The following is a 24,290-nucleotide window of genomic DNA, read 5'->3' on the forward strand; positions in this document are numbered from 1 at the left end:
CCCGACCCCGCAGCTGAATCAACTTTAGGAGACGGTCCTGTTGCTTGCTGGACTTTCTTGGGCGCCCTGACGCCTTCTTCACAACAATTGAACCTCTCTCCTTGAAGTTCTTGATGATCCGATAAATGGTTGATTTAGGTGCAATCTTACTAGCAGCAATATCCTTGCCTGTGAAGCCCTTTTTGTGCAAAGCAATGATGACGGCACGTGTTTCCTTGCAGGTAACCATGGTTAACAGAGGAAGAACAATGATTTCAAGCACCACCCTCCTTTTAAAGCTTCCAGTCTGTTATTCTAACTCAATCAGCATGACAGAGTGATCTCCAGCATTGTCCTCGTCAACACTCTCACCTGTGTTAACGAGAGAATCACTGACATGATGGCAGCTGGTCCTTTCGTGGCAGGGCTGAAATGCAGTGGAAATGTTTTTTGGGGATTAAGTTCATTTTCATGGCAAAGAGGAACTTTGCAATTAATCTGATCACTCTTCATGACATTCTGGAAAAATATGCAAATTGCCATCATCAAAACTAAGGCAGCAGACTTTGTAAAAATTTGTATTTGTGTCATTCTCAAAACTTTTGACCACAACTGTATGTACTTGTATGATAACACCCTAATAATGCTGTGATGTATGTACTAGTATGATAACAGACTAATAGTGCTGTGATGTATGTACTAGTATGATAACACCCTAATAATGCTGTGATGTATGTACTAGTATGATAACAGACTAATAGTGCTGTGATGTATGTACTAGTATGATAACAGACTAATAGTGCTGTGATGTATGTACTAGTATGATAACAGCCTAATAATGCTGTGATGTATGTACTAGTATGATAACAGACTAATAGTGCTGTGATGTATGTACTAGTATGATAACAGACTAATAGTGCTGTGATGTATGTACTAGTATGATAACAGACTAATAGTGCTGTGATGTATGTACTAGTATGATAACAGACTAATAGTGCTGTGATGTATGTACTAGTATGATAACAGACTAATAGTGCTGTGATGTATGTACTAGTATGATAACAGACTAATAGTGCTGTGATGTATGTACTAGTATGATAACAGACTAATAGTGCTGTGATGTATGTACTAGTATGATAACAGACTAATAGTGCTGTGATGTATGTACTAGTATGATAACACCCTAATAATGCTGTGATGTATGTACTAGTATGATAACAGACTAATAGTGCTGTGATGTATGTACTAGTATGATAACAGACTAATAGTGCTGTGATGTATGTACTAGTATGATAATGCCCTAATAGTGCTGTGATGTATGTACTAGTATGATAATGCCCTAATAATGCTGTGATGTATGTACTGTGCTGCAAGGGGCAGGAAATATGAGGCATAGATGGAAGCGGGGAGTGAGTGAGTGTGTGTGGTGTGTGTGTGTGTGTCAGCGTGCGTGTGTTAGTGCTTCTGTGTGTGTGCATGTGTTTGCTGGCGTGTAGATGCCATCAGTTGCGTGTGTGTGAGAGGCAGCGTTATGTATGAGGTGTGTTGAGCCTGCAGTGTTCTCTGGTACACACCCCTAATGACATGCTAATGGCTGTAATAACTGCAGCAGTACTGATCCCTACTAATGATTTCATTATCACTAGGAGCATCGGCAGACTGGGACAACAGTAGAGCACTAACCTGACAGCTCTACCACTGTGCTATCCAGGAGACAACAACAACAATGTTTCAATAGTAAGATGGTTTCAAAATGACAACAAGTTCTCATCAAGTCTCTACAGTATCTCTCTCTCTCTCCCTCTTCATCAACACCATGTTCTCTTTTCTACATATCCATCTCAACTCCTCCATCTCTTTCTCTTTTTCAATCAATATCCAGTTCTCTCCAATTTCTTCCCTACATTATATCACTCTCAATCCTTTCTCCCGCTCTCTAATTCCCATCTCTCCTCTTCCCCGTCTCTCTCTCTCTCTCTCTCTCTCTCTCTCTCTCTCTCTCTCTCTCTCTCTCTCTCTCTCTCTCTCTCTCTCTCTCTCTCTCTCTCTCTCTCTCTCTCTCTCTCTCTCTCTCTCTCTCTCTCTCTCTCTCTCTCTCTCTCTCTCTCTCTCTCTCTCTCTCTCTCTCTCTCTCCCTCTCCCTCTCCCTCTCCCTCTCTCTCTCCCTGTCTCCCTGTCTCTCCTCTTCCCCCTCTCTGTCCCTGTCTCTCTCCTCTTCCCCCTCTCTCTGCCTCTGTCATTCCCCCTCTCTCTGTCCCTGTCTCTCCTCTTACTGGTGGTAATGAAGTAAGGCCAGCACAATAAATTGATCCAACACATTCCTTTATTAGGTTGGTTTGAGTGTGCAGGCCCTAATATAGTACTACTGTATCCAGCCCAGCAGCCATGCATAATGGATATGTGTTTCACTACCAAGGCTACTTACTGCTGGTGGTCCCTGGGGTGCTGAACTGGGAGGAGTCCATCAGCTTGCGAGGGGTGGACAGGCTGCTGACGTCCAGCTGGGGCAGAGGGGACGTGTCTTTGGTTGTAGAGCTGGGGAGAGGAGAGAAGATCATCATCATCATCAGCACAACCACTATCATCACCAGTTATCTTCAGCATTCTCACCATATTCATCATCATCTTGGTGAGTGGCATGCCATTATAATCACGGCAACAAATACCTGAAGCAGCCATGATGCAGGTCTAAACATCACTGATGCTACCCACCAGAGTCGGGCTCAATTCTAATTGAAGGCAATCAATTCAGGAATTAAACTAAAATTACAATCGAAAAAAAGTCCATTTATTTTCAATGAAACTGAAAGGTAGAAGCTACTTATTTCAAAATGTTAAATTCAAATCACTTCCTGAATTGTCTGGCTTCAATTTGAATTGAGACCAACCCTGCTACCCACAATGACAACATTCATCTGAGAGACAGGTAGAGTTTTACAATGAACCTGTTAACAACCTGTATTAGCAAATCATAGTCAGACATGTACCTACCTCTACACAGTGTTAAGTGGAGCCCTGACCTGTACCTCCACACAGTGTTAAATGGAGCCCTGACCTGTACCTCTACACAGTGTTAAGTGGAGCCCTGACCTGTACCTCCACACAGTGTTAAATGGAGCCCTGACCTGTACCTCTACACAGTGTTAAGTGGAGCCCTGACCTGTACCTCCACACAGTGTTAAAGTGGAGCCCTGACCTGTACCTCTACACAGTGTTAAGTGGAGCCCTGACCTGTACCTCTACACAGTGTTAAATGGAGCCTGACCTGTACCTCTACACAGTGTTAAGTGGAGCCCTGACCTGTACCTCACACAGTGTTAAGTGGAGCCCTGACCTGTACCTCCACACAGTGTTAAGTGGAGCCCTGACCTGTACCTCTACACAGTGTTAAGTGGAGCCCTGACCTGTACCTCTACACAGTGTTAAGTGGAGCCCTGACCTGTACCTCCACACAGTGTTAAGTGGAGCCCTGACCTGTACCTCTACACAGTGTTAAGTGGAGCCCTGACCTGTACCTCTACACAGTGTTAAGTGGAGCCCTGACCTGTACCTCCACACAGTGTTAAGTGGAGCCCTGACCTGTACCTCTACACAGTGTTAAGTGGAGCCCTGACCTGTACCTCTACAGTGTTAAGTGGAGACCTGACCTGTACCTCTACACAGTGTTAAGTGGAGCCCTGACCTGTACCTCTACACAGTGTTAAGTGGAGACCTGACCTGTACCTCTACACAGTGTTAAGTGGAGCCCTGACCTGTACCTCTACACAGTGTTAAGTGGAGCCCTGACCTGTACCTCTACACAGTGTTAAGTGGAGCCCTGACCTGTACCTCTACACAGTGTTAAGTGGAGCCCTGACCTGTACCTCTACACAGTGTTAAGTGGAGCCCTGACCTGTACCTCTACAGTGTTAAGTGGAGCCCTGACCTGTACCTCTACACAGTGTTAAGTGGAGCCCTGACCTGTACCTCTACACAGTGTTAAGTGGAGCCCTGACCTGTACCTCTACAGTGTTAAGTGGAGCCCTGACCTGTACCTCTACACAGTGTTAAGTGGAGCCCTGACCTGTACCTCTACAGTGTTAAGTGGAGCCCTGACCTGTACCTCTACACAGTGTTAAGTGGAGCCCTGACCTGTACCTCCACACAGTGTTAAGTGGAGCCCTGACCTGTACCTCTACACAGTGTTAAGTGGAGCCCTGACCTGTACCTCTACACAGTGTTAAGTGGAGCCCTGACCTGTACCTCTACACAGTGTTAAGTGGAGCCCTGACCTGTACCTCTTGTAAGTAGACCAGGCACCATGCCTCTACAGTGTTAAGTGGAGCCCTGACCTGTACCTCTACAGTGTTAAGTGGAGCCCTGACCTGTACCTCTACAGTGTTCAGTGGAGCCCTGACCTGTACCTCTACAGTGTTAAGTGGAGCCCTGACCTGTACCTCTACAGTGTTCAGTGTAGCCCTGACCTGTACCTCTACAGTGTTAAGTGGAGCCCTGACCTGTACCTCTACAGTCTTCAGTGTAGCCTGCTTACTGAGTGTTGTGTTGAGGTGGGTTGTTCTTCCCACACCTCTAATATACAGGGAGCAATAACCTGTCACTCTGTGACCCCAACTAATACATCACTATACTCAAGCACAGCATAGAAACCATAATGCTGTACACACAACAATCACACACACATATAAAGATAACACTCACACACCTACCCTGAATTAAACAAACATCGAAACAACACGCTTCATTGCTGGAGAGGTCAGTGACCTAAATTAGCCTAACGTGCTGGTGACCTCCATTAGCCTAACGTGCTGGTGACCTCCATTGGCCTAACGTGCTGGTGACCTCCATTAGCCTAATGTGTTGTGCTGTTGCATCTTGGCACATAGGAATTAGCGTGCATGTGGCAGCCGTCGCTCCACATGTCATTCTAACATGGAGTGAGTCCCAAATGGCACCCTATTCCCTGCATAGTGCACTACATTGTGCATGACTCTGTAAAGTAGTGCACTAAATAGGGAATAGGGTGCCATTTGGGACACAGCCGTGGTGTTGGTATTATAATCCTCCCGACGCTTACGTAGGTTGTCGCGTGGTCGTCGACTAACGAAAACCCACATTATCATTCTACTAATACTTGGTCTCCCATGAATGAATCAGATCTGTTTGCACTAAGTGGTGAGACAGGGACGGTCTTTTGTCACTAAAAGTTTAGACTAGCTAATGCAAACACTGAGGGACAATACTTGTAGTGTGGAATTGTGCTGTGTGGGATTAGAGGAGTGTAGGTTGAAGAGTGGCTTGTCTAATGTTATGGTATTTAATTAGATGATTTCAACTCGTTTTCCCCCCAATTATACCTTTATTTCTAACGCAGAGTGAACATCCATACACGCTTTTAAGTGAACACGACTACTTCCAATCTCCATTGAGATCTTGTGTTTGAGTCCTTGCCCTACCATCCTAGAATACTCCAAATGATGAACATTACATTCCCTCTATTGACTGCAGTTGAAGTGGGATTGACCCTCACTCTGATCTCCCTGACCAAACCTCACAGCGTGTTCCTAACAACTCACCCCCCCGCCCCACTCCCAGACCTCACCCCCCCTCCTCCCCTCCTCCAGGCCACTCACCCCCGTGGGAGTCCCTGGTTCTTGTCCTTGTTCTTGGTCCCCAGGCGGCTGGTAGACTTGATGTAGAGGTGGCGGTGCAGCTCGTCGATGAGGACCACGTGGATGTTGAGCTTCTTGCTGTGAAGTTCCAGACGCAGGTCCCCCAGACCCTCCACCTGCAGCAGGGGGCCCTCCAGAGACTCCACCGCTGACACCTGCACAAGGGGGACCACAGGAGACACACCTGAAAATATCTGAACACACCTAGGAACGTAGGGGAGACCTGAACACAGCTCAAGGTACCTGATTAATCATCTATTAGTACACACTGTATATCTGAATACACCTGATAGCACTTCAGAATACAGTATGTTGATGGCGACCACATGGTTTATTAGTGCACGCAATTGGAAAACTGTTTAAAATGCACACTGGAGCATCCCCTTACACAGATAGCCTAAATCTTCACGGTCATAAACAAGCTGTGGATATAATTGGCTAGTTTCCTGAGATGGCACCTAATGGATTTGAGTATTTAGAGAAAGCTGTTTATTTGAACTGTAAATCTGAGCCGTGGGTGTCTGTCCACACATTACACCTCACAGGTTATTCCACCGGTTACTAGACCGGTTATTAGATAGACAAAAATACAACACCAATATAACTGCAGCGTATCCTCTGTGCTAACACTGTTGTTGTATGTAGAACATTAGAAATGTTTAACATTTCTGTCCTTTAGCAGACGCTCTTATCCATAGCAACTTACAGGAGCAATTAGGGTTAAGTGCATTGCTCAAGGGCACATAGACAGATATTTCACCTAGTCCGCTCGGTGAATCGAACCAGCGACCTTTCGGTTACTGGCCCAACGCTAGGCTACCAGCCGCCCTAGGAACTCTGCCAAGTGTCCACGGCCCAGCATAGCAGCATTTTAGAGGAAGACTGTAGGAATGCAGACTATGCACCCAACGACAAAGTACATCCAGCCTCTCCTCTCTGTGTTCCTCGCTTTCTCTCCCTCCCGCTCTCTCTCTGTCCCTCCCTCCTCCCGTCTCAGTTTTCATTAGCAGCTGTGGTTATGGCGTGTTTATATTGAATAAATCTTCATGGTGGTAAATGAGTGTTTTTTTATTAGAGTGGGCTAATGGCTGGATGATAGTGCTCTACAGAGCCATCACAGGCTGTGTGTGTATCCCCGGGGCGGGACGGTCGGGAGGAAAGGGAGGGCTATAGGTCAAGTATGTGTTGATGCAAATGAGCGCCGCATTAGCCGAAAGATGTGCTAATGCAGTGCATGATCAGCCGCCGTCGGCTTAATAGAATAACTGCATGCCTGTGTGTTCCTCGCTGTGTGGTGTGGGTATATGTTGGTGTGTGTGTGTGTGTGTGTGTGTGCATGCATGTAACTAACTGTGAGTGGGTGTGACCAATGTGTATGCATCTGTGTGTGTGTGTCCATAAGTATGTGTGTGTCAACAGTCCACAAGTTCCTACGTGCACGCATGTGTGTATGCCTTGTGGGTGCGTCCTTGAGTGTGTGTGTGACTCATTACCAGTGGGCCGGGATGACAGAAGAAGGCTGGTTAACATCGTTAGGGAGCCCGGGCTGTCAAGTTAATCAACGATATGAGGCCTCCTGAGCATTAGCAGGATGGGGAGAGGGGGGAGAGGGAGACTCACAGGAGGGGGGGGAGAGAAGTGGTACGTGTGACAGCCTGTCACTGGCCTCTCTGGTGCAGACTGGGCTCAGACGGGGGTGTGTGTGTGTGTATAGAGGATAGGAGTGGAGAAGAGAGAGGGGCTTTTTTGGGGAAGTGAATCACTCTTGTCCCTCACTAACCCCATGGGGTCTTGTAGCACTGCCATTCAGCTGAGGCAGAAAGAGAGCAGTGTGAATGCTAATTGTCAACCAGAGAGAGAGAGAGAGAGAGAGAGAGAGAGAGAGAGAGAGAGAGAGAGAGAGAGAGAGAGAGAGCTGAGGGAGGGCTAGAGGAGGAGGGGATGGAGGTAGAGTGTGAAAGTGAGGGAGACGTTAATCTGACAGATGAGCAGGGTAATGAGTGACAGCGTGTCTGCAATGAACACATCAGGGAGTCTCACAGGATTGACAGAGACAGGATGGACTTACAACAGACTGGAGAGAGAGAGAAAGAGAGAAAAAGAGTGTGAAGGAGGGAGAGAGCGGAGAGAGAAGAGAGCTGAGAGAGAAGAGAGAGCTGAGAGAGAAGAGAGAGCTGAGAGAGAAGAGAGAGCTGACAGAGAGAAGAGAGCTGACAGAGAGGGAGATCTGAGACAGTGGAAAGGGAGAGCAAAACAAAGTGTTAACCAACAAAAAGGGAGAGAGAGAGAGAGACAGAGAGAGACCGAGAGAGAGACACAGAGAGACAGAGAGAGAGACACAGAGAGAGAGAGACACAGAGAGAGACACAGAGAGAGACACAGAGAGAGACACAGAGAGAGACACAGAGAGAGACAGTGAGAGAGAGACAGTGAGAGAGAGACACAGAGAGAGAGAGAGACACAGAGAGAGAGAGATACTAGCACACTACCCCTCTGTTAAGAGGGGGGGTGTTAGCGACGGGTGGAAACTCAGGATACTGGACAACGAGGACTCTGAGTCGTCTAATATTAATCTCTATAAATCTGGAACCGTTTTGGTTCAAGGCAACACCAAACAGTTCCAGCTGGACTTTCACCTAATCAAAGAAATAGCTCAGCAGGAGAAGCTGTCCCTTGAGAAAGATACCCCTACCCCGAGCGGGTCAGACCAGACCTCTTCATTAAATAACCCCACAGAGCAACCCCAAGCAGAAACTCAACTTCCCAGCACAGAGTACTACTCCCTCATTGAAATGAAGGATAAATTCACCCAGCTGGAGGTAAGGCAGGTGGAGCTGGAACAGCAGGTGAACACACTCCAGTCAGCACAGACCCAGACAACAGTCCAGCACAACAACACCCCCTTAACTAGACCTGGAGAGCTGCAGGTGGAGAGAGACATGTCTGCACTCTGGACTGTGGTGAGACAACATCAACAGGAGAAAGAGCAGGAGCAGGAGAAGAACAGAGCACTAGAGGAGAGGATCAGAGTGCTGGAGGAGAAGGTGAGAAACGATGACGGGTGACATTGAACAACCCATTAGAGAACAGCCCACCTCAGATCCTGGCCAAAGTCTCGACACCGCAGCAGAACAGTACACCCTAGACCCTGACCATAGCCTCGACATCACACCCAGACAAACAAATGAAGAACCCCAAGCCCTGGGGACCCCAACCCCCTCTGAGCAACCCCCAGTCAGACACCCTGATAGCCCTCATGACGACCCCCCCACACCCACTGAGGACATACACAAGCCACAGATTGTACTCCTTATGGACTCAAACGGGAAATACATACAAGAAAATAAACTTTTTCCAAAACACACAGTGTCTAAACTCTGGTGTCCAAATACCCAGCGCGCCCTAGACCTTCTGTCTAAGGACCGACTAGGATCACCCAGCCACATAATAATACACACAGGCACAAACGACCTGAGAACACAGCAGGAAAGGGTGGCCACATCACTCAAGGGCGTGATAGAAAAAGCTTCTTCTACTTTCCCCAACGCACAAGTGGTTATCTCAACCCTGTTACCACGAAAATACTTCCACCCCTGCTACCATACAGCGGGTAAACGCAAGTATTTCCCGTGACTGTGCATCAAAACCAAATGTCTTCCTGGCCCACCACTCCACCCTGGACGTGAACAGCCTTTACGACCAGGTCCACCTATACAAGGCAGCAGTGCCCACCTTCGCCCGGACCCTAAAGGATATCGCCCTCAACCGCAGACCCAACACCTCACACAGGAGCAACAGATCAACAGACACCCCGCCCAGACCAGCGAGACACTCTCCCAGACCTGCGGGACCCCCCAGGACCTACACATAGAGGACCCCCGCAGAGAGGACCTACATCCAGACCACAGCACCATCAACCACATCTACACCCCCCACCCCAACCAATTAACTCCCCCCAAGTCAACCATGCCCACACCCCATTTAGGCCCCCTCAGATCAGACCTATGCCCCTCCTACCCACCCCAAGCCCCCACTCCCACAAAGAGGGCCTCAACATGAAAGTCACACATACGCCCAGGCCGTGAGCAGGCAAACAGGCCCAACACCCACTCTTACACTAGCCCAAGCCAATGGCATGTACCAGATGCTCAGCAGGCTCTGCTCACAATTACTGGCCTGAGGCCAAACCACACAACCAACAACATTAGACACTTTATGGAACACAAAGCCTTCACTATTTCATCCTGGAATATCCAAGGCCTGAGGTCATCTGCCTTTGGCCTAAAGAGCAGGAATCTGGACTTCACCAAAGAAATCGGAAATACAGACATTGTCATCCTACAAGAAACATGGTATAGAGGAGACGGACCCACTGGTTGCCCTCTAGGTTACAGAGAGCTGGTAGTCCCATCCACCAAACTACCAGGTGTGAAACAGGGAAGGGACTCAGGGGGTATGCTAATTTGGTATAGAGCAGACCTAACTCACTCTATTAAATTAATCAAAACAGGAACATTTTACATTTGGTTAGAAATTCAAAAGGAAATTATCTCAACTGAGAAAAATGTCCTCCTGTGTGCTACCTATATCCCCCCACTAGAATCCCCATACTTTAATGAAGACAGTTTCTCCATCCTGGAGGGGGAAATCAATAATTTCCAGACCCAGGGACATGTACTAGTCTGTGGCGACCTAAATGCCAGAACTGGACAAGAACCTGACACCCTCAGCACACAGGGGGACAAACACCTACCTGGAGGTGACAGCATTCCCTCCCCCATATGCCCCCTAGGCACAACTACGACAACATAACCAACAAAAATGGGTCACGAATCCTGCAGCTCTGTCGCACACTGGGTATGTACATAGTCAATGGTAGGCTTCGAGGGGACTCCTATGGTAGGTACACCTATAGCTCATCTCTTGGCAGTAGTACTGTAGACTACTTTATCACTGACCTCAACCCAGAGTCTCTCAGAGCGTTCACAGTCAGCCCACTGACACCCCTATCAGACCACAGCAAAATCAGTCTACTTGAACAGAGCAATACTCAATCATGAGGCATCAAAGCCAAAAGAACTGAATAATATTAAGAAATGCTATAGATGGAAGAAAAGTAGTGTTGAAACCTACCAAAAAACAATTAGGAAACAACAAATTCAATCCATTCTAGACAACTTCCTGGACAAAACGTTCCACTGTAATAGTGAAGGTGTAAACTTGGCAGTAGAAAACCTAAACAGTATATTTGACCTCTCAGCTTCCCTATCAAATCTAAAAATCTCTAACAGAAAACCAAAGAAAAGTAATAACAGTGATAAATGGTTTGATGAAGAATGCAAAAACCTAAGAAAGAAATTGAGAAACCTATCCAACCAAAAACATAGAGACCCAGAAAACCTGAGCCTACGCCTTCACTATGGTGAATCACTAAAACAATACAGAAATACACTACGGAAAAAGAAGGAACAGCATGTCAGAAATCAGCTCAATGTAATTGAAGAATCCATAGACTCTAACCACTTCTGGGAAAATTGGAAAACACTAAACAAACAACAACACGAAGAGCTATCTATCCAAAACAGAGATGTATGGGTAAACCACTTCTCCAATCTTTTTGGCCCTATAACAGAGAACAAACAGCAAAAAAATATACATGATCAAATGCAAATCTTAGAATCAACTATTAAAGACTACCAGAACCCACTGGATTCTCCAATTACATTGAATGAACTACAGGATAAAATACAAACCCTCCAACCCAAAAAGTCCTGTGGTGTTGATGGTATCCTCAATGAAATGATAAAATATACAGACCACAAATTTCAATTAGCTATACTTAAACTCTTTAACATCATCCTTAGCTCTGGCATCTTCCCCAACATCTGGAACCAAGGACTGATCACCCCAATCCACAAAAGTGGAGACAAATTTGACCCCAATAACTACCGTGGGATATGCGTCAACAGCAACCTTGGGAAAATCCTCTGCATTATCATTAACAGCAGACTAGTTCATTTCCTCAGTGAAAACAATGTACTGAGCAAATGTCAAATTGGCTTTTACCAAATTACCGTACGACAGACCACGTATTCACCCTGCACACCCTAATTGACAAACAAACAAACCAAAACAAAGGCAAAGTCTTCTCATGCTTTGTTGATTTCAAAAAAAGCTTTTGACTCAATTTGGCATGAGGGTCTGCTATACAAATTGATGGAAAGTGGGGTTGGGGGAAAAACATACGACATTATAAAATCCATGTACACAAACAACAAGTGTGCGGTTAAAATTGGCAAAAAACACACACATTTCTTTCCACAGGGCCGTGGGGTGAGACAGGGATGCAGTTTAAGCCCCACCCTCTTCAACATATATATCAACGAATTGGCGAGGGCACTAGAACAGTCTGCAGCACCCGGCCTCACCCTACTAGAATCTGAAGTCCAATGTCTTCTGTTTGCTGACGATCTGGTGCTTCTGTCACCAACCAAGGAGGGCCTACAGCAGCACCTAGATCTTCTGCACAGATTCTGTCAGACCTGGGCCCTGACAGTAAATCTCAGTAAGACAAAAATAATGGTGTTCCAAAAAAGGTCCAGTTGCCAGGACCACAAATACAAATTCCATCTAGACACCGTTGCCCTAGAGCACACAAAAAACTATACATACCTCGGCCTAAACATCAGCGCCACAGGTAACTTCCACAAAGCTGTGAACGATCTGAGAGACAAGGCAAGAAGGGCCTTCTATGCCATCAAAAGGAACATAAAATTTGACATACCAATTAGGATCTGGCTAAAAATACTTGAATCAGTTATAGAACCCATTGCCCTTTATGGTTCTGAGGTCTGGGGTCCGCTCACCAACCAAGAATTCACAAAATGGGACAAACACCAAATTGAGACTCTGCATGCAGAATTCTGCAAAAACATCCTCCGTGTACAACGTAAAACACCAAATAATGCATGCAGAGCAGAATTAGGCCAATACCCGCTAATTATCAAAATCCAGAAAAGAGCCGTTAAATTCTATAACCACTTAAAAGAAAGCGATTCCCAAACCTTCCATAACAAAGCCATCACCTACAGAGAGATGAACTTGGAGAAGAGTCCCCTAAGTAAGCTTGTCCTGGGGCTCTGTTCACAAACACAAACAGACCCCACACAGCCCCAGGACAACAACAACAACACAACTAGACCCAACCAAATCATGAGAAAACAAAAAGAGAATTACTTGACACATTGGAAAGAACAAACAAAAAAACAGAGCAAACTAGAATGCTATTTGGCCCTAAACAGAGAGTACACAGTGGCAGAATACTTGACCACTGTGACTGACCCAAACTTAAGGAAAGCTTTGACTATGTACAGACTCAGTGAGCATAGCCTTGCTATTGAGAAAGGCCGCCGTAGGCAGACCTGGCTCTCAAGAGAAGACAGGCTATGTGCACACTGCCCACAAAATGAGGTGGAAACTGAGCTGCACTTCCTAACCTCCTGCCAAATGTATGACCATATTAGAGACACATATTTCCCTCAGATTACAGCGATCCACAAAGAATTCGAAAACAAACCCAATTTTGATAAACTCCCTTATCTACTGGGTGAAAAACCACAGTGTGCCATCACAGCTGCAAGATTTGTGACCTGTTGCCACAAGAAAAGGGCAACCAGTGAAGAACAAACACCATTGTAAATACAACCCATATTTATGTTTATTTATTTTCCCATTTGTACTTTAACTATTTGCACATTGTTACAACACTGTATATATACATAATATGACATTTGAAATGTCTTTATTCTTTTGAAACTTCTGAGTGTAATGTTTACTGTTAATATTTATTGTTTATTTCACTTTTGTTTACTATCTACTTCACTTGCTTTGGCAATGTTAACACACGTTTCCCATGCCAATAAAGCCCTTAAATTGAATTGAGATAACTGTTGCAGGCTCTCTCCTACCGAGAGGCAAATTGAAACACCTAGCTTAAATGGACACTGTAAAAGCAATGTAATGAGGCACAGACCTGACTCACCGCTGTCAAACTGTTCCAGTGACAGCTTCAACTTGAGTTAGGGTCAACATCAGCTCTAGTCTAGCACATATCAAACAAGATAGGATCCTCCCTGCATAGAGTACAGTGACCCAGTTCCAATACTGTTCTAAATCCATCCTTCTTTCCTGGAGGTCACTGATCTAACACAGTTGGATATGTGAGAGCAAGGACTCCACACCATTACATAGGCTTGGGCCAGTGGAGGCTGGTGGGAGGAGATATAGGAGGATGGGCTCATTATAATGGCGTCAAACATGTGGTTTCCATATGTATGATACCGTTCCATTTGTTCCATTCCAGCCATTACAATGAGCCCGTCCAATTAGCACAAGTAATAGCGAAATCACATAGACGCTGTTAGCTAAATGCTAATAAGAGAAAACGAACATAAACTAATTGCAGACAGGCAAATCCAGCTCATTAAGTTATACAAGCATAGCTAGTAGCTATCGAATATTGTTTTTCGGTCAGTGTGGACAATTACAAGTGAAAGTGAATGAGAGCAAGTGTGCAAATAAACAAAGTTGTGATGCATGCTTTTCTGAAGGAAGAGCAGCATGTGAACACGGAGCAGAGGGGAGAAGAACAGAGGAGAAAGAAAACTCTAGTAGGAAGCACAGGGACAAAATGGCAGCTGTACCCATAACTCATCCAGAGCTCTTTGACTTCTCAAACACGGCAGAAAGCCGTTATAAGATATCTGATGGCAAACATTTAGTAGTGTAACTTCATCACCTCATATGCACCGCACAACAGACACTCGCCGATAGATACAGAACGCTATGGACTCAGCTCCCACTTTCTCCTGTTGTGCTATTATAAACAAGTGACTGGCTCAACTGTTCTGGGGAACTGCGTTAAGCTTCATAATGTAAAATAATGTGACAATCTGCTTTATCTCCTAATGTATTGCACAAGCCGACTGCAGGTATTAACTTAAAAAGGTAGCTACAAATATTCACATTTATTGAAAAACCATTTTTTTTGTTTTTTTTTACAGTTTTGACGGTATTGACCCCATGTAGTTCAGTTGGTAGAGCATGGCGTTTGCAACGCCAGGGTTGTGGGTTCGACTCCCACGTGGGGCCAGTATGAAAAATGTATGCACTCACTAACTGTAAGTCGCTCTGGATAAGAGCGTCTGCTAAATGACTAAAATGTAAATGTAAATGTATTGAAAGTATTGAAAAACCACCCGTGGCTTTTTCCAGATAGCCCGGGAATACGGTATTCTGCCCAAGCCTACCGCTACAGCGGTTCTTCCTTTAAAAGTTGCGTCATACTGCAGCACAGCTTGCGGCGAGGTGTGTAATTGAATGGCATGTTTGAGTGCATGATGTCATATTATTTTACTAGCCATTGTTGCCAATAATGCTAGTTTGACCACCAGAGGGCGTCTTTGAGAAGCTAAGTTATTGAAATGACATGGAGCTGTATGCCTAGGATTCCTGTTTAATGTAGCTGTTTTAGAGTAACTTACTTATTGGCATAAAGGCTACTTCAATATACAGTATATCAATCAATCATTCATTCATTTGTGCATGTCATCACACAGCATACAAGTCATCCATGTCTTTAAATACAGTCAAGCATTTTAGTTATAAAATGAAATAACAAAGGGAGCCTTGAATAATTAAACCGCAACGTCGGCTAAAGCGATTGAATTCACAAATGCATTTGACTGTTTTTAATATTGGCTGTACTAGAGACTTTTACACTTTTTTTTTGTTCGAACAGACTATATGGGATTTATTATAATTTGTTTTTAAATTATTATAGTATTTGTTGTGCTGTTTATACTGTTAGAAATGTAGCTTCATTAAATTGATTCATATGATGGTGTTTCTATTCCAAGAAAAACGAAAATGCATTTTACAGGAGCCTATGTAGGCCTCAGGGTTTCCGTTAGGAAATAAAGTACTTAAGCATCAAATACATTGCAAGTTTACCCTTTTTTGGCCATTAGGCTACACATTACAATAGGACTCAACTCTGACTGACCGCAGCATCTATCGGTAGTCTAAACTGTGGCACAAATTGGGGGATTTTCCACACCTAGCCGAGTTATTAGACTATACTTTTGTAAATTAATGGAGGTGTGAATGTTTCAGTCAATCTCTCTCCTATCACACTAGAGTCCTGCATCAGGCCAAAAAAAATCAGCTGGCAGCTATTGTGAAAGAATACTTGTGGATCTTTTTAATTTCCTCTATCGCTTCAAGAAGCCTACTGTCCACCTGGTAATTGTGTGGTTCCAAAGGATAAAGCGTCACCTTCAGATGGATGTGTGGTTTCAGAGAGAAGCCAGCGACCAGGCACGGTGGATGACATCCTTTTCCTGCACAGCAATTTGAAGAAATCCAGTGATGGACTGTTTTTGAAGTTATTGTTTTAGTATATTTATTTGTTGTCTAATATTTATAATATTTTTAGCCAAATGTTGAATAGACATGCAAATTAATTAATGCAGGGAGGAAAAGAGGAATAATAGCCTACTGTCTGTGGTTATAAAAACAATTAGGCAAAATAAATTGATATTATTTTGTTGGGTAACGGATCGGCTCTCGGAACTCATTAGGAGGTGGCTTCTATCTTCAATATAATCATTCATTCACAAGTTTAAACCCAAATGGTGCAGTTTGAGGCCATGAGGCGGAGAGTGATCCGGGCGCTGGAGATGTGGGTGTGAGCAGGTGGGTCTGGGCAGGTGTGATGTACAGAAGTTGTTGTTTATATGTGTATGTTTTGTATTGTCTAAAAATATCAAATAAAATCGTACCAAAAAATGTAATAAGGAAAAATGACAAGCTTGCAACACATATCTGATTATTCATTATGAATCTGATTTATTTGATGTATTTTGTTTACATTCTTCATTGTAACCACAATGTCACAAATAATTGAACACACACACAACATGAGCAGATGAACTTGGTCAAAACATTTCTTTATTAAAGACTATCAGAAAGAATGTTGGTACTTATTTATTTTGATCCAAAGCCACGAATGAGTGAGTCACTCAGCTTTATGCTGACAAATATAGCTTTATGCTGCGAAATAGCCTACTAAATAGGCCAAGCCTAAACAAACATATTAAATTGCCTACACTGTGTGCACAATTATTAGGCAAGTCAGTATTTTGACCATATCATCATTATTATGCATATTTCCCAACTCCAAGCTGTATAAACTGGAATGCTAATTGGATTTAAGCATATCAGGTGATGTGTATTTGTGTAATGAGGGAGGGTGTGGCCTAAGGAGATCAACACCCTATATCAAGGTGTGTATAATTATTAGGCAGCTTCTTTTACTCAGACAAAATGGGCAAAAAAATAGATTTAACTGACTCTGAAACGTCAAAAATTTTAAAAAGTATTTCAGAGGGATGCAGCACTCCTGAAATTGCTAAGATATTGGGGCGTGATCACAGAACCATCAAACGTTTTGTTGCAAATAGTCAACAGGGTCGCAAGAACCGTGTTGAGAAAAAAAGACGCAAATTAACTGCCAAAGATTTGAGAAGAATCAAACGTGAAGCTACCAGGAACCCATTATTTTACATTTTAGTCATTTTAGCAGACGCTCTTATCCAGAGCGGCTTACAGTTAGTGAGTGCATACAGTTGTTTTTATTTTTCATACTGGCCCCCCGTGGCCCTCCAGTGCTGTCATATTCCAGAACTGCAACCTACCTGGAGTGCCCAGAAGTACAAGGTGTTCAGTGCTCAGAGACATGGCCAAGGTCAGGAAGGCTGAAACCCGACCACCACTGAACAAGACATAAGTTGAAACGTCAAGACTGGGCCAAGAAATATCTGAAGACAGATTTTTCAAAGGTTTTATGGACTGATGAGATGAGAGTGACTCTTGACGGACCAGATGGATGGGCCCGTGGCTGGATCAGTAACGGGCACGGAGCTCCACTTCGACTCAGACGCCAGCAAGGTGGAGGTTGGGTACTGGTATGGGCTGGTATTATTAAAGATGAGCTAGTTGAACCTTTTCGGGTTGAAGATGGACTCAAACTCAACTCCCAAACCTACTGCCAGTTTTTAGAAGACACTTTCTTCAAGCAGTGGTACAGGAAAAAGTCTGCATCTTTCAAGAAGACCATGATTTTTATGCAGGATAATGCTCCATCGCATGCATCAAAGTACTCCACTGCGTGGCTAGCCAGTAAAGGCCTTAAAGATGAAAGAATAATGACATGGCCCCCTTCTTCACCTGACCTAAACCCTATTGACAACTTGTGGTCCCTTCTTACGGTGAAGGAAAACAGTACACCTCTCTGACCAGTGTCTGGGAGGCTGTGGCTGCTGCTGCACAAAAAGTTGATCGTCAACAGATCAAGAAACTGACAGACTCCATGGATGGAAGGCTTATGACTGTTATTGAAAAGAAGGGTGGCTATATTGGTCACATTTGTTTTTTGAAATGTCAGAAATGTTTATTTGTAAATTTTGAGTTGTTTGTTTATTATTCTCACTTTAACAGATGAAAATAAACAAGTGAGATGGGGAACTTTTTGTTTTTCATTTAGTTGCATAATAATTCTGCACACTAATAGTTGCCCAATAATTGTGCACACATAGATATTCTCCAAAGAAAGCCAAAACCTCACTTACTCTCTTAAATATTCAGGTTTGAGGTTTATTAACTTTTTGGATTGACTGAGAGCACTGTAGCTGTTCAATAATAAAAAATTAATCCTCAAACATACTTTCCTAATAATTGTGCACACAGTGTAAATAAACTAGTACATTTGATACAGTAGCTCAGGTCTTGAAAATATGGGCAACCTTTTCCCCTCCATATCCTCGCTGGACTCATTCATTCAGTTTCTTCTTCACATAAGCAAAGAAGGACTCTGTGTTTCACAAACTCACTTTATATAGAGGGGCTATCACTCTTTCACACTGTGGTAAATAAAGGCAGTTTGTTATTTAGAATGATTTATTTCTGTTTTTAGAGGGAGAGAAACCAAAAGCCCACCGTGCCTATTTTTCGAAAATCGTCAGTCCACATGTCAAGTGAAATTGCGCCATTGTATTTACCCCAAGTTCTCTCTCAACTCCAGTACCACCCGCCAGCAAAAAATGTTTTTGCCTGATGCAGGATTTTAGAGCCAGAGAATAGAGACTCTCGGACTGAAACATTCACACCTCCATTAATTTACGAAAATATAGTCAATTTGTGCCACAGTTTAGACTACCGATAGATCAGCATTCTAACTTCCCCTTGTGATAGTGTGGCGCAATGACAGAATCACGTAATTTACCACAATCTGCCACCATCTACCACAAACGGTCGCGGCATAAGCAAGAAACTTTTAAAGGAAGAACCACTGTACATACATCCTTTATTATATTTAGCCCAGATGTCAGTGATTTCTTAACGGAGAATGAGAAGCACATGAAAAAGTAGCCTATTCAAAAAGTCCCACTATTGTTCAAAGAACTAAGACTGACATGTTTTCCTAAATAGAGTGTCACCAACTTCCCCACACCATGTAAAAAGTGCTTTAATGTAGATTTTAGGTTTGCGGCCCTTACCGCCCCCACAAAGGACTGAGAGTGGGAGACAAAGAGACAGAGGGTCTTCAGGGGCTCTCAGATCCTCCCGTTCTGGAGCAGAGATGAACTGACTAGGCCCTAATTATCTGAGTTTGGAGGAAGAGTGTGGGAGTGAGCGGAGGAAGAAGGGAAAGGAGAGACCACAGAGTTGTACTAGCTGTTTAGTGCTTTGGCCCCCGCAGAGCGCGCCACAAAACACACATCAAAGTCAATACACAAACCTGGGGTGGCCCCTGGGCCGCTTTGATTAAGCTTACCGACTGGAAGGGAGATGGACAATTGGGTCGTGTTCATTAGGCACCAAACAGAAGAAAACTTGAAAGTCCAGCCAATTAGCTGAAATGCCAGTCTATTTATGTAGCCTAGGAGGACAGCAATCATGTCATATGATAGTCAAGTGTCAGGTCAACGTCGGGAATTCAAAATCTAGCTGGATGGTCTGGATTGCCATATCCCGGTGTTAAATCATACGAATCCCACTCTCTCACACACACGACCCACCATGGCCCAAAACATCAAACTTAACGAACTGTCATACACACCTTCACACATCCTCACCTATCATCCCACCTCCACATGCACACACACACAAACACACACTCTTACCAGCATGTCGGTGGCGTGCAGGTAGTGTTTGCTGGCCATGCAGGCCTCCAGTCTCTGTGGGACCTGCTTGATACTCTCTATCTCGTCCAGCAGGTTGAGGACGTGTTTGTGCTCGATGCCTTCGATCCACAGCTTCCTCAGTTCGTCCCTCTTGCAGTGGAGCAGCATCTTACAGGACAGCAGGTTCTCCTTCACCTGGGATAGAATGGGACATCACACAGGTGAGACACCAGGGTGTTCATCAGGCACTGAACTGAAGAAAATGGATTGAAACAGGGACAGAGTACTTGGACTGTTGTAAAACGTTTTGCTACGGTGTGCGCTAATGAATCAACCCCACCCCAGGGTCACAAAGCTGAGGCACCAGGGTTGTGTTCATTAGGCACCAAACCGAAGAAAGTTGACTGAAACAGGGAGGGACTACTACTCTGAAACCTTTGTATGTTTTCTGTGTAACAGTCTCACCTACATACAAACACACAGACACAAAGACACACAGCCTGGAGAGATGGAATGACATCATGCTGTTGTGGAACACTGGCGGGCTATCCCAGAGGCTCTAACAGTTACGCAGGTGTCAGAGCCACACACACACAACAACTCTAGAGAAATCAGCCAGGCCCTCACACTGCCTGCTGCTGAAGTCCTTGATGAACAACTCCCTGGGACCATCACTCTGCCTTCACACTGTTATTCACAGACCCTACACATGTACTGCATGTTTTGTTGCAAATATTTTTACTTTTTAACTGCATTGCTGGGAAAGGACTCGTAAATTTCACAGTAAAGTCTACACCTGATGTATTCGGCATGTGACAAATACAATTTGTTTTGATTGATTTGAATTAAAACATTGTGTGTGTTCCCTCTCACCCCTTTGATCTTGTTGCGGGAGCTGGTGATTCTCTCGGTGATGCTTTGGTAGGTCCGGATGGCGGTGGTCAGCTCAGCGTAGTGCTGGACAATCTGCTCATCCAGGTCCCGGTCGCACTTCTCAAACGCCTCCTCCAGGCGGCCCTTCTCCGTCTCTCTGTCCTGCTTGTCATCGCTGCTGGACAGGGTCCTACACAGACAGGCCAAGGTGTCACCTCGTGGTCCTTCTCGTAATCTTGTGTAGGCCTAACTTCTAGTTAGTCATTTTGGCTAGTCACTAGATCTGGGTCAAATACAGGCAGCAGGTAGCCTAGCGGTTAGAGCGTTGGGCCAGTAACCGAAAGGTCGCTAGTTCGAATTCCCGAGCTGACAAGGTAAAAAATATGTCGATGTGCCCTTGAGCAAGGCACTTAACCCTAATCGCTCCAGGGTCGCCGTTGATAATGTCAGACCCTGGCCGTGACCCCACTCTCCGAGGATGTCTCAGGGGGGAGTTGGAATATGCAAAAAAAAAAAAACTTGCATATGAGTATTAATACACACTTGTACATGTGTGAAATAGGACAAATATAAGCACCCACCAAATTATTATTATTACATATGCTATGTCAAATATTTCCAGTTAGGGGCCTAATTGGGCTGAGCTTGATTTCCTTTTTCTGGTACAAAATGCAACCGATGGAATAGTCCTAGAAGTGCAACTCCGACCTAAATCAAGTGTGCACTTCAAATACTTCAAACACATTTGACCCAGGCACCTCTAGTAAACATCTGCAGCCCATTCACATTACGTTGCAATCTTCCAGAAATCAGTCAATGCCCTACTGCAGGCTATTCAACTATATTCTTACACGGCCAAATGTAAAAAAAAAAAGGTTCATTGCAGGGTGCCCGGACATTTTCCACATGCGATTATTCTTCAGAAGAACTGTATAGAAAAGCTACGCACACACACCAATAAAGCACTTTTCTTAAAATTAAATGTTGCTAAAAGTAATTGGAAAAGAAGTGGAGGGTGCTCAACCAATGTGAATTGAGGTGAAACCAAAAACAATGGATAATTATTGAAAAAGGAAAAGGCACAACGCTCACACACCTTTTAAAATTTTTATTTAAACAACTATTAAAAGCTTCTTAAAAGTAACTAGGTCATTTTAAAATAATCTGAAAACTAAGTAACTCAATAAATAACACAAAGATGTCAAATCAGGTAATGCCAAATTCCAGTCTGTAGGAAGTATGCTTTGAATTCATTTCCCTCAGTCATTAGTTTTTTGTTTTTTTGTCACACTGCCTTGTAACGAGTCATTGTGAGCATCATAAAGGGAAAGGTGTATGTGTTCCTGAGAGCCGTAGCTTTCAGGAATGGGTTCATAATATTTTGTATCTTAAACCATTCAAACGCTAGAGTCAAATTCATATGAAGAAAAATAAAATCTACATGCCAAACAGGCACTAGAAACCACACTAGAGTCATTTTGGCTCTGAATGTTGGATTTCGGCAGAGATTTTGTTGCAGATATTTGATTAATGTTCAGAATTGATCAAAGGGCCAGTCATAAATAATAAACGGGCCGGATCTGGCACGCGGGCGACCAGTTGAATAGCCCTGTCCAACAGTAAAGAATAATCTAACAAAACTGGCGAAACATAACAAAAGTGCCAGGTTTTCCATCCTGAAAACCATGTCAGTCTTGTATGTCATAGACCCAGGGGATGGGACAATGTTGAGTAACAGACTTGACAACACTTGTTTTAGCCCTGTATTTCATCAAACTCCAAACCACACATAAAATAACGGGAGAGGTAAAAGTCTCCCTCAAGAGCTCATTAAAACTTGAAGCCTCCCCACTCTTCGCTCACAGCCGAAAGTCGGAAGGGGGTTGAGGATTCTCAGCGGCATCCCCTAGAGTGGCTTGAGATGCCTACTTGACACAAGTCAGAGCTGAAACACAAAGCAAGTGATCTCTTCCATTCTCCGTTAATGTAATATGACTAGTTATTTACCATGCCTTTCATTTCCAACCTAACAAACTTCATATAACCTGACCTAAACTTATCAAACCCACACAAACCTGAATCCTTAGCTCTGACATGCACCATCACCCTTGACTAATTCAAACACTAGACTTACAGTAGCCTAGTCCCTTTTACAATCCGAAAGTGGCATGGGGTAACCATGGTAACAGTCTGACAACAATTGCATGCAGAATGGGATTTTGTCTCAAAGTGCATCAATGTGGGTTCTCAACATAGTCAGTGTCAAGTTGCCACCGGCTGCAACATGCTGCACCCTTGCTCCCTGCACACTGACATCTGTCAAACCCAGTAGACTACAGCTCTGTTTAATATTATGAAGAAAGGGATAAAGAGAGCTAATTTACTTAGGGCATAGCCTGCTACTCTACTAAGTCACGGCAATGGCTACTTAAAATGGCGAGGAAACACACAGTAAACGACATGTCATGACATAAGCGACACTGTTCAAGTCAAGACCAACTCTTGATGATCATGGCACCCAGTGAGCGAAGGGCAGCAAAGCAGGCTATACATGGGTACTGATGCTGAATATAACAAGCATGCATTGCATATTTGGTCTTAGCTAGCTAATAAGTTATCTTGTCTCTGTTCATAAATCAGTGTCTGAACCAAGTCGCGAGCTTGTTGTATGAGCAATTGAGGTCAGCTGTCAAAAGCGTGACAGCTAGCTAGCAACGGTCAGCTAGCGTGGCTTCTTCCTCTCGCCTTCCTTTTGACTACTGAAGAAGAGTGTTATTTGACTCACAATGATGATGAACACTGCTAAATTATGCGAACAGGTCGAGATGACAAACATTAGCTAGCTAGCGTAGCTGACTAACATTTCCTCAAAACTCACTTGACATTAAACTAGCTAGCTAACAGATAGCAAGCTAACAGGAAGGATGTTGCTCCTTGTCCACGGCCTGTTATGACAGGCCTAGTTCATGAAAACAGTGGTACCCACTGGCGTCTTATGTCGACAGGATAATTCAACCATCAATTTGAGTGAGCTTACCTTATAACAGAGATAAGTAAGCCTGAAGGGTCTTTGCTTTTGCTAACAGCACTCCGGTATCTCCCTGTATCAGCTGCCATTTTTCCAGCTGCTGCACCCAAACAGAATAACAACCTACCGGGAAATTGTTCCAACTTGGGTAGTGCGGCTGAGAAAGCTGGGAGTTGTAGTCCAAAATCTGTCTCGATTTGATGATGTTGTTCTTTGTAGTTTGTTTTATACAAATCCTAACAAAACACCCAGTTGCGATTTTAGCATGTCAATCTTGGTGGAGAAAAAAAATAATACAAAAATGTAGATGCATGCCCGCAAAGCCACTATACAACACAACACAACACTAAACAATACATTAATTGCACTATAAATGTGAAAAACTGTTAGGGCCTACATTAGGCTGTCCCAACAGCAGAGCTTTCATTTCAGCACCATGTAGTGCTGCTACACCTGGCTATCGGCTGAGCCTTGTCTGGGAGCAAAACAGTTCATTCA

At 44.1% G+C, this 24,290-nt stretch overlaps 1 pseudogene; it reads right to left on the reverse strand.

Moving 5' to 3' along the window:
* The window catches only part of LOC121543387, an 83,967-nt pseudogene extending 60,067 nt beyond the window's left edge, over nt 1–23,900 (reverse strand).
* Between the last annotated feature and the right edge of the window lie 390 nt (nt 23,901–24,290).

This window comes from Coregonus clupeaformis, unplaced genomic scaffold (genome assembly GCF_020615455.1).
Source record: "Coregonus clupeaformis isolate EN_2021a unplaced genomic scaffold, ASM2061545v1 scaf0042, whole genome shotgun sequence".
In the NCBI taxonomy this organism is placed as follows: domain Eukaryota; kingdom Metazoa; phylum Chordata; class Actinopteri; order Salmoniformes; family Salmonidae; genus Coregonus; species Coregonus clupeaformis.